Raw genomic sequence first — 12,558 nt, 5'->3', positions numbered from 1 at the left:
TGAACGTGAGCAGGCTGAGCATACAGCCCTGAGGTTTGCCAGCACTCAGCATGACAGTGCTCGATATTCTGTTACTGACCTAGACACACTATGATCTTTACATTACTAAGTTCACGATTCAGTTACAGAGAGGGGTGCTGAATCCCAGCAAGGACAGCTTCTCCACCAGACTCTGGGGAATGACCATATTAAACATTGAGCTGAAGTCAATGAACAGCAGCCTGGTGTATGAGGCATCGTTTTCTAGGTGGGCCAGGATGGAGTGAAGTGACAAGGCTATAGCATCATCTGTGGAACAGTTTCTTCCGTAGATGAACTAAAATGGGCCCAGTGTCTCCAAAAGGAGAGCTTTGATGCATTCCATCACCAGATGCTCAAAGCATGTTATAATGGAGGAGGTCAATGCCACAGGGAGGAGTCATTAAGACCTGATATTGTCATCCTCTTGGGTACTGGGATGATGGTGGGTGTGTTGAATCCTGCAGGAACAGTGGACTGCTGCAGTGAGGTGTTGAAGATGTCTATAAAAACCTCTGTCAATTGGTCTGTGCAGTCCTACAATTCCTGACCAGGAATGCTATCTGATTCCACCACTTTGTGTGGGATCAAATAACTCTGATAATACTGAAGTAAATGGACATAAAGTGAAAAATTTACTCATGTGTTCATTAATCCAAGGATAACCTCCTGATTGCTTGAAAAGGTAGAGTGAAGGAACTGCCAGGCCATGGATGTTAAATTGTGACACCTCACAGATGCAGTTTCTGGTCGATATACTTCGATAAAATATGACAGAGGGTGCCTTCAATGTGAACTTAGGACTTTGTCCCTCAAAAGCAGTGCTTCACTTCTCCTGTGATTATTATAGACAAATGCAGCAGCCACAGGTAGATTGTTGAGAACAGGATCAAGTATGCTTTTCTTTTAGATTGGTTCATTCCTTACCTGCTGCAAACCCAGCCTGTTTTTACTTCCTTCAAGACTCAAGCCTATTCAGTCAGAAATTATGCAATGAAGCCACACTTGGCACCCTACCCACAGTAGAATTTATGCTGTTCCTACTTTGAGTAATTTGTTTTTGTGAGTGTTGCACAAATTTGGCCACAAAGTTTTCCGTTATCCTAATCATTAAGTTACAACATGAAAAGTTGTAGATCCAACATCGACCTAAGTGGAACACCAGTAATCACCACCAGCTAGCCAACCCTTTATTCCAGCTCTACCTTTTGCTAATCAGCTGATCTTCTATTCATGCTAGTACCTTTCCTGTAATATAATGGGCTCGTATCTTCCCTCTTCTGGGTGAAAAAAATCACTTAATCTTTGATCTAATCCTCAAAATCTAAGCCCTTCAGAGAAAGTCAAACATCCCATTTATTGATAAATTTTACACATTTCAATCACATCTGCCCTCACCCTCAGTTTATCAAATCTTTCTTCATGGTTCAATTTTCCAGTCCCAAAAGCATAATTGTATATTTCTTCCACACCTTTTCATGTAATACGATAACCAGCACGATAAGCAGTACTCCAACTGTCACCTTAAGAGGGTTACACGCAGCTCTAGCATAACCTCTCAGGTCTTGGATTCAATACTTTGGCTTGGCTGAAAATATTATCACACACAAAAAAAAAAAATCAATGGACTGAATACTGACCTCTGCAGATTTGCATCTTGTAGTAAAACACATTTGACTATTTATTTTTGGATTAAGTAGACCACACATCTTCCCACCATGTCTCTTATAAGGATGCCATCCTTTTCTCCCAGTTTCTCCGCCTCCATTGCTCTCAAGATGAGGCCTTCCATTCCAGGACCTGCTCCATTTTTGTTAGGAAGACTGGTTTTCCTTCTACAGAGACCTCTCTCACATTTCCCTTTTCTCAGAGTTCCATTCTCAGTCTTCTCACTCCCTCCAAATAGGATAGAGCTAGAGAACCTGTGATCCTCACCTTTCCCTATACACCTAGCTTGCTCCTCTTACCCTCTCCTCCCTATATTGGCCATCTTTCTTCTCAACAATCCATTTTGATGAAAGATTCCTGACCACAAATATTGGCAATTTTTTTTAATCACCACCCCACAAATGATGTTGTTTGATCCATTGAGTTCTTTCAGTAGGGTAGGAGAAACTTCATAAACCTGATAATTTTTTTTTTTTAAACCTGCCATTTAAAACCCTGTTATCAGAGCATTGCTAAAATCCATTTATCCTATTTCAAATACATTGTTCTCATTGACCCACCTCGTTATGTCCTTTAAAAAAATCTAATTATTCATCAAACAAAGCTTCCTTCAAAAGAAATCCATACTTTTTGCCCCTGACTATTCTGTGCCTTTCCAAACAAAGTAAATGCTATAGTCTGAAATAATACCCATATTCCCAAAATGACTGGCTGCTAATTGCTTGGTTTATTTCTCCCTCCCATTTTAAACAATTGTGAAATAGCAGAGCTCCCTGGATATCCTAGGAATACTCAACTGTTCATCAGGGAATTTTCACTCAGATTCAGTGCTAGTTCAGGGTTTGAGGCATCATTGATTTCAATGGAGATTTCAGGAGTCAAGATTAGCGAAACCATTTTTAAAATGTATATTTTACATTGTTTTAATTATTTTCACATCTTGTATTTGTTTTATTTTAATCATTTAAAAGCTATTAAATTCAAAGTGTATCTGAACATCTATAGGCCATAGTGGATCAGCAAGATACATACTCTGCATCCAAACGAGGGGAGTGAAATTATCCAGGAACTCCAGACTCAGCACAATCTGGCTTATTGATGCGGCATTCATTCTGCATTTAAATAACAGTGATATACTTTCTTGTGAAGCAGTTCAGAAATGAACATCATTCATGTTGATCAAGCAATCATTTTGGTTATTTTTAAAACCATGTTTCCTTTGGCCATTTATTGTTGTAAATGTGCCACTTCAGTAGTTTGTTTTTCAAAGCAGGTCCCTCAGATATATGATGACAATTCAGTTAAAACATATTGATACTTAACCAGACATTGAGGCAATAGAAAATGACAATCAAAGTCCAAAGCTTCCCACAGCATGCTTCTGATTAGAAACATAATCCATGTTCTTTAGTTCTCAGTGATGAGATTGGTGCACAAGATGGCAATATGTACACTTCATATTTCTCATCCCACAATATACTGTATGATGAGAGCTTGAAAACCTCATTCAAAACAGCCTCAGCTCCAGATCAAAGTAATTTTTTAAAAATTATGACAGGAAGACTCACTGCTTGGATGGTGTTTCCTGGGATCTTATAAAACCACTATGTCTCTTATGTCAAATTTTACTCCATTTTCCACACCTGGCCAAGGGCTACAATATAGTATCAAGCATAAATGTACTTTACATTTCTCAATGTCCAAAAGTGAAATCAATTCTGAAGTACATTGGCGTCATGAAGAAAGCCTCTACTTCCTCAGGAGTTTGCGGAGGAGCTAGTGGAGTTGTTCAAGTGAACCGGTACGGACTTGAAGGGCTGACATGGCCTGTTTCCGTGCTGTAAACGGTTATATGGTTATATGAAAACAACTATAGAATGTGAACAATTTTCTTCAGTTTAAGCTACATGAGTAAACAGTTTGACACAAATTAGCATGATGCCCAAAATCCACACCAACCACTTTTTTGTGTGACTTCACCTATGCTATGTGTGTCAATGATACATGCATGTAATATTTGCAAAAGAGACGAGATAAAATAGCTGGCTACAGTCCCTTAATGCCTGCTGTCCATCAACACCCGCTTCTCTTCTATTTCTGCTTGTCGCCAATTGTTATGTTAATGCATAACAGCATTGACTCACAAGCTATGAAATAAGTTTAAAGTGTTTCTTTCCCATAAAACATGTGCAGTGTAATAAATTACAATAATACAAAAACTGATATCATGCAACTTAAAAATATTCAAATGTATTTCCTTAATTGCATTTATGATGTATCTCTTTTACATCTACCATTTATATCAGTGGGATAGTTATTCCCAAAAATAACCCCTAGTTTTGAAAATCCAATGCATTTTGAAGTCCTTGGAGGCCACTTTGGTAGCCAACACACTTTCAGAACAAACATTCATTTTTGTTGTGGACAAACTCCTGTGGATGTGGTGGAAAACTTACAAAATGTGCTAACTCTTGGACAGTACACAATTGCAAACAATTACAAGCACTAAAAGAGAAGAAAATCTTTTACTTTAATAGGTATGAATAGCAGACATGGAACTTCAAAAGAAAAATATGAATTCATGACAAATTATGAATTAGCCCTTGTGGAAGCAGGTAGGAGCCGGAAGACATTCAGTGCTGCAGTGATTATTTATTGCCCAATGTTGTCAAAACAAACTGCATTAAAGGTCACAGGAGAGTACACAACTTTGTGAAACCATCGAAAGAAAATCCACCTGCTTAGTCAAAGTGCCTTAAATATTTAAGAATGATTTGGTCTGATGCAGTTTGTTGGGGTCCCTCCAACCATCATATTTTTCTTGTTCTTCTTTTCCTCAGAATGGAAATATCAACAGGAAAAAAAGTGTTGCCTGAAGACTTTTTAATAGAGTCCATATATGTGGTGGTCCACCACTGGCCAACTGCAGGGAGCAACCTCTGTGCCTGCAGGAGTGACAGGGGACAGGACAACACCTGGCCGGCTGTCAATCAGGCCGAGCTGGGGAGGAGAACGTTGCTGTGGCAGGCTGTAAGTACTGTGGTTCCTGGTGTGGGTCAGATCGACAATCGCACCAAAACTGCCCAGCTAGGAACCAGTATTGTTCCCGATGCGGCAAGAAAGGCCACTTTGCAAAAGTGTGCCTCTCTAAACCTGCCAGCAGCTCAGCAGCCCTCTATGACCTCCCCACCTCCTCCGCAGACATCCCCCCCCCCACCACCACGTGCGTGTGCCGGGCAATGCCATTGTCCCCGCGATGACTTCCGCCTTCCCCGAATTTGACCGCGCAACATCCAGCTCCACCAGCGACCATCGCAGTGTGTGCCCCGAGTATCTGCACTAGCGCCCGCCCTCGCCACTCGCTGAGAACTACAGCGACATCACTTCCGGCTCACAGTGGGGCGTCACTTCCGGCTGACGTAACGACATCACTTCCCCTGGTGCAGCTGACACGGCTGGGGAAGGAGGCCAGCCATGCAGTGGCCCCCCACGTGCCACTGCCATCTTGGGCCAGGCAGTGCCCGACACGGTGGGCCCCCGACGATGTTGAGAACAACGTGGTCAACACAGGCGATGACCAGGCTGCCCTATGAATGCTCCCCATGCCTCCGGGTGCCATCAGCTGCCGCACACTGCACCCATCAACTGACGGCAACATGGTCAACATGAGTGATGACCAGGCCGCCCTATTGACGCTCCCCATCCCTCCGGATAGTGACGACTCCAACTCCGAGATGGTCCTGGCTGCCACCATGCTGACCAGGGATATTCCCCGTGACCTCCGGTGCTCGATGATGGACATGCGAGTCAATGGGCAGGTAACAAAGTGCCTGTTCGACAGTGGCAGCACCAAGAGCTTCAATCACCTAAGCGTGGCCCACTCCCTAAGGTCAAAGGTCCACCACACCACCAGCTCGATCACCCTTGCCGCCAAGGATAAGACTGTTGGTACCCTCGGGTGCTGCTCGGTCGATATAATGGTGGGAGGGGAGGCTTACATAGGATTCAGCCTCCTGGTCATGTACAAACTCTGCGCACCACTCCTCCTGGGCCTGGATTTCCAGTGCCACCTGCAGAGTGTCACCCTTGCCTTCGGGGGGCCTCAACCTCCACTCACATTGCACAGCACGCCAACCTACCAGCCCCTGCCAACCTGCAGCCTCTCCACACTGCGCATCACCCCACCGGCGCTCTTCCCACATCTTGCACTAGGCTGCAAGCCGATCGCCGCCAGAAGTAGGCACTATTGCGCCACAGACAGGGACTTCATCAAGGCGGAGGTGCAGTGACTCCTGGGGGAAGGCGTTATAGAGCCCAACAACAGCCCTTGGAGAGCCCAAGTCCTGGTGGTCAAAGGGGGAAGTAAACCGAGGAGGGTAGTGGATTACTGCCAGACCATTAATCTGTACACCCAGCTAGATGCCTACCCCCTGCCGAGGATCGCCGACATGGTCAATGAGATAGCCCGCTACCGGGTTTTCTCCACGATTGACCTGAAGTCAGCGTATTATCAAATCCCTATCCACCCGAAGGACAAGCCCTACATCGCCTTTGAGGTGGACAGACGCCTGTACCAGTTACACCGAGTTCCTTTTGGGGGCACAAACGGTGTCTCCATCTTCCAGCGGGACAAGCTGAAAGCAACGTTCCCATATCTGGATAACATCACTATCTGCAGCTGTGACCAGCAGGACCATGATACTAACCTGGAAAAATTCCTCCAGACGGCTGCGGAGCTGAACTTCACTTACAACAAGGAGAAGTGTGTGTTCAGCACCTCCCGCCTCACCATCCTGGGGTACATCGTGGCCCATGGAGTCGTCGGCCCAGATCCTGAAAGGATGCGCCCATTAATGAAGTTTCCCCTCCCCCCCATGCTAAAGGCCCTCCGCAGATGCCTAGGCCTGTTCTCTTATTACTTGCAGTGGGTCCCTCACTTCTCGGACAAGGTCTGCCTACTGGCCCAAGCCATAACTTTTCCCCTCCCACCTGAGACGCAAGCAGCCTTCACCCGCATCAGGCAAGACATCGCGGATGCCACAATGCAGGCTGCAGATGAGGACTCACCCTTCCAGGTGGAGAGCGATGCCTCCGAGGTGGCCCTCACTGCTACCCTCAACCAAGGGAGGCGCCCCGTCGCCTTCTTCTCCAGGACCATCCACGGCTCTGAGCTATGGCACTCCACCATTGAAAAGGAGGCCCAGGCGATTGTGGAAACGGTTCGCCACTGGTGCCACTACCTGGCCAGCAGGAGATTCATGCTCCTCACAGACCAGCGGGCCATGGCGTTCATGTTTAACACTACCCACAAGAGCAAGATCAAGAACAACAAGATCCTGTGCTGGAGAGTCGAGTTGGCAACCTATAGCTACGACATCCAGTACCACCCCAGGAAGTTTAACAACACCCCCGATGCCCTCTCTCACACAAGCTCATCTGTGCATGATGACTGGCTGCAGGCATTGCATGAGTCGCTCTGCCATCCGGGCATCACCCGGTTGTACCATTTGGTTAAGTCCCAAAATCTGCCGAACTCCATCAGGGATGTCAGGGACATGATTGAGGCCTGTCGGGTCTGTGCAGAGTGTAAACCCCACTTCTTCCCCCCTCCCCAGACCCACGTTGGAAAGGCTACTTGGCCTTTCAAGCATCTCGGCATGGACTTCAAAGGGTCCCTGCCTTCCACGAACCGAAACATCTACTTCCTCACGGTAGTGGACGAGTACTCATGCTTCCCTTTCGCCATCCCTCATCTGAACACCTCCACGGCCACCATCATCAGGGCCTTGGGGCAGATTTTCACCATGTTTGGCTACCCTGCTTTCATCCACAGCAACCGAAGGTCTAGTTTCATGAGCGACAAGCTGTGCCAGTATCTGACGATGAGGGGCATCGCAACCATTCACACAACAAGCTATAACCCGAGAGGCAACAGGCAAAAGGAACGCAAGAATGGGGTGGTGCGGAAGGCAGTCCTCCTGGTTCTCAGGTCAAAAGGGTGGGCCGTTGAGTACTGGCAGGACGCCCTGCCCGAGGCACTCCATGCCATTCAGTCACTGCTGTGCAGGGCTACCAATGAGACCCCTCACGAACGTCCATTCTCATTCCCCAGGAGGTTGGTGACTGGAATGTCACTCCCAGCATGGCTCACGTCCCCGGGACCGGTGCTTCTGCATAAGCCCTGGTAGAGCTGGTTTTCCTCCTTCATGCTTACGTTAGGTTCGGCAGTGGCAGGGAGGACACCATCTCAACCAGGGACCTAGCACCAGCAGGATCACCCACCACCCTCCAACCCAGGACGACACTGACCGGGGCATACATTCCCATCCCCAGGCAGCTATGAGGCATGCAGAGCCTTCTTGACCACCAGGGGCCCGCTTCAGCCTTAGGAGACGAACCCACCCCCACCCACCCAATATGACCCTCATACGTCGACCCCAGCCCCCCTGGCCACCCCTCTGCGTGGCTCCACACCAGCCACACACTCCCGTCTCTAGCCCCCCCATTTCCCCTCTGATCAGTGACCACGAGCCAGTCCTACAACGGTCACAGAGACCCCAGCGGCCACCGGATCATCTCAATCTGTACATATTGTATGTACATAGTGGGTGCGATTCCTTAATACTGCCCCTCCCCGGGACAATTTTAAAGGGGGTGAATATGGTGGTACACCACAGGCCTACTGCAGGAGGCAACCTCTGTACCTGCAGGAGTGTAAGGGGACAGGACAACACCTGGCCAATCAGTCAGCCTGAATGGATCAAGCCCCACCCGGTCGGGTGTCAATTACCCTCTGGGATATAAGCCTGCACCGGCCTCCCGAGGCTTCACCTAGATTTGCTGGAGCCACAGCCAGCCTGGCTCTGTGGAAGGCTTTGTGGACCAAAGCCTGTTGTACAGTCTTTATCTTTGTGTGTGTCTGATTCTGGCTAACAGTGCACCACAATATAGAAAAGCAAACAATCTATTCTCTGTTCCACTCAATCAACTATAGCACCATTAAGGTAGATCTTGTGCTATATCTTTGCAATAACCCTATATCTATTTCCTTAATAGTCACAGATTGACCAATCCCTGCTTTAAATATGCTCAGAAAATGAGCCTCCACCATCTTCTTCAGGTCAAGGATGCCAAAGGATCACTACCACCTGGTGGAGGGGGTTGACTCACTTGCCACAGAACCACTTTTGTAGCCAAAGCACTAGAATCATCCAGACGACTTTCAGGTCATTGTTGTTCCCTGGTATGTAGAAAATAAGGGATTCAAAATGGTAACGGCATGAATGATTACAGCACTTTATGCCATCATATGTTATTTGGCACTTACTGATCCCTGTACAAATGTTAATTAGGTCTTATCACACACCAACATTTTCTTGAGTTGCAAATGCAACCATCAATATTCCCATTTGCAACCTTGAGGTGATAAATGAAACAACAAGTGATTGGATCCTGACGAATTTTGGCTGTGATGGCATGAGGCCAGATGATTGATTTCAAAATCCACAACACAGAACATTACAACATAGTACAGGCCCTTCAGTCCATGATGTTGTGCCATCCTATATAACCTGCCACACCTTGCATCCATGTACTTACCTCAGAGCCTTTTAAATGTCCCTATTGTACCAATCCCAACAATGCATTCCAGGTACCCATCACGATATTTAAAAATATTTAACTCTGATGTCTCCCCAAATTTTCCTCGACTCCCCTTAAATAGATGCCCTCTGTATCTCCTGTTTATGTCCCAGTAATTGCTATTGTCATACAATTTTTCATTTTCCAAGTTGCCGTTCTAAACACTGAAGAGTTCAGTTAGTGTCCACTGACTAGTTTTTACCGTGTTCCTTGATGCCACATAAAATCAAACGTCATCTTAATGTTAAGACCAGTTCTCATTTCACTTGTGATCAGGTCTTAAGTCAAATGGTCCTGGTGAAAAGCAAGCTTGGCATCTGAGCAAATGCCACTGTCCAGTCAAAGTAATTAGCCTATTTTCATGGACAGGACATACCTACGTGTTCTTCACATTGATGGGTAGATCCTTGTACTGTAACTATATTGGAATAGTTTAGTTAGAAATGCAACTATTTCTGGAGCAAATGTTCACTATATAACAGTGGAAATACTATTTGCTTCCTTTGTCTTTTCCCATATCCTGTGCTCTCAACCACAGAGTGAATTCAATTGAATGAAGATGGCTTCTTTAATGATGGTAGGAATACATTTCTACATTTTTAGAAATATTAATCACTACTCTGAATTCCATGGTTAAATGAATTACAGCTATACAGCATGCTCTATCTAGATGGTCCATTAATCAAACCAGACAAGGTTGTCCATGCTCATTGGCGGCATTGTCCTCAAGAATCCCACCTGCAAACTGCTCTTTGAAATATGCCATCTGTTAAACCATTCAATGCCTGATGGAATGCAAGTACAGAATAATTGGCAAAAATTAAGAATAAGAAATCATTGATGTTGTTTCATAATGCAAACAAAATTGTGATGAATTAGATAAACATTTATATCATGTAAGTGCACTACTGAAGAAATAAATCTTTAATCAATTGTATTTTTAAAAATCAACTTTGTTGGAATTGACATGAAGATGAAATATGAAGCTCTTTAACAAATAAAATGATGAAAATACTCAGTAGATCAGGCTTCATCTGTGGAGAAAGAAGAGGTGGTGTTAAAGAACAATTACTTTTTGCCATATCTGGGAATGAATTAAATTTTAAGATGTATAAAAAAAGTAGGAAAGGGGAAGGAAGAAAGGAAGATCTGCAATAGGATAGAATTAAAGAAGGATTAAAAGTCAAAAAAGGATATTAGCATAATGTGAAATCGTGAGATAAAGAAAGTCAATCTCAGTAAAAGTAGAAAACTGAGCAAAATTAACAAAATTCAGCAAAGCATTTATGAATATTTCAACTGAAATTAAAAATACTAGGAATGGTCAAAGAAAATCAGACTTAAAAGTGTCAGTCAATGAAGTGAGTTGGAAAGCATGACTCAACAAACTGCCATGAAAACACATTTAAAAACCAGAGGAAACAATCTCAAAGTAGCTTTTGCCAATAAACTCAGAATATTTCTTCAGAAAATGCAATTCGTGAGGGATAAGTGTATTTAAATTATATGCATAAAATCAAACTATCCTCGACAGCAGGAGTGAAATACAAAAACCTGCAGACACTGTGATTGTAGTAAAAACACAGAAATGCTGGAGGACCTCAGAAGGTCTTGCAGCATCTACAGGAGGTAAAAAAAATACAACTGACATTTTAGGCCTGAGCCCTTCCTTCTTTAAGATACAAGTAAAAAGCTGTTGCCTCAAGGCTAGTGACCTGGGTTTGATCCTTGCCTCCAGTGCTATCTTTGTGCGAGTTCCCTTTTGCCTGGGTGTTCTTTTCCTCCCACATTCCAAAGACGTGCATGTTGGTAAGTTAATGGCTAATATGAGGGTGAGTGGTGAATCCAGGGCGAATGAACTGGAGAATGGAGTTAAGAAGCTGAAAGTTACCATCACAAATAGTCAAGACACATATGCAAATTTGAGGTTGCCGGATGTCACATTCCACGGTTTTGGTTTAATTTTTGGGCCTTTAAAATGGTATGTTTTCTGGGAATCAAAGTTGGTTGTTCAATAAATACTCTTGAATGATCCTTTTTTGGATCTGAGAATCTGCAGGCCATACTGTAGACAAATCTTGAGCTTTGAATGACTGAAAACGACTTTCAAGGTATTTACTGGTACTAATGAAAATCCCTCCAGTCGGACTCAGGGGTCAAACTTTCCTACAATGTGCTAAACATGTGGACTTGCCTAAATATTGCTTCAGGTTGATTTTTATCTGCCTCTTCATTGAGGGCGATATTACAGGTGGATAATAAATGCCACTATTGCACTGCCACCTTACAGCACCCACTTCTGCAACCGGATCGCTAACATCCTGTCTTTGCAAACAAAGAAAATCAAGGAATTTGGGGCAAGAGCAAAAAATTAACATCAATCTTATTGAATCAGAGGATGCCCAAGGGGCTGTGTAACCCAAGAAATAGTAGCTCGAGTAGGTTATGTTCATTACCTAACATTTGGAAATAAAATTTGTTCTTTATAAGCTCTACCTTCTCTCAAGTTAATATTATTTTTAAAGAAAGCATGATTGGAATTCTGACCACATCTTATTTTGCCCTGACCACCAAATTCAAAAGTTTAAATAATTGTTTGAACAGTTTATTCCCCCCCCCTCAACCATGCCTTTAATTTCATTGTCCTATTAAGAGTGACAATGAATAATTATTGTAAGTGAATATTCAACCAAATTATGTATTCCCTCACATGTTGACCTAGATAACAAAATTGAACTGAAAATTCAAACAACCTGCCCATCCTCCCTGTGTATACACCTTCCATTAAGTAATGACAGCTGAAGGACATGTAGGTTAGTCCTACAGCCATCATATCCTTGCCCATTTCCAATACAAGTAAAAGGAGTGTTGGAAGTTAGTCAGATTCCATACAACCTTGTGAGACAAATTGGGAGGAGAGAGTGATGCCATAGAATATCCAACCTCTGGCTTCTTTTTGTAGATAAAAATTTTTTAGTTTCCTGTTAAGTTTCTAGTTAATGATGATTCTTCGATGTTGCCTGGGGTGGGGTAGTGATGGCAAAATTCAATGTTGGCAAGATTCAACATTGTGTGTCACAGGTGCAATTAAAAGAAACAAAGCTGTTGAGTGGAAAGCCATCTTTTGTTGCTTATTTATTATAATTTGTGCAAATTTGTCCCCTGCACAATCTTCAATGTCTGTTTGCATTTCAAAATCCAACATTGTTATGAACAAGCACTACACATAGT

General features: G+C 44.0%; 1 protein-coding gene across 6 annotated transcripts in view; it reads right to left on the bottom strand.

The window, feature by feature from the left end:
* lrrc7 (leucine rich repeat containing 7) overlaps positions 1–12,558 on the bottom strand; it is a 501,081-nt gene that overhangs the window by 463,116 nt on the left and 25,407 nt on the right. The window lies entirely within an intron of this gene.

The sequence above is a fragment of the Narcine bancroftii genome, chromosome 5, assembly GCF_036971445.1.
Source record: "Narcine bancroftii isolate sNarBan1 chromosome 5, sNarBan1.hap1, whole genome shotgun sequence".
In the NCBI taxonomy this organism is placed as follows: Eukaryota; Metazoa; Chordata; class Chondrichthyes; order Torpediniformes; family Narcinidae; genus Narcine; species Narcine bancroftii.
The sequence above is the reverse complement of the archived record's forward strand: the minus strand, read 5'-3'. Positions and strand labels throughout refer to the sequence as shown.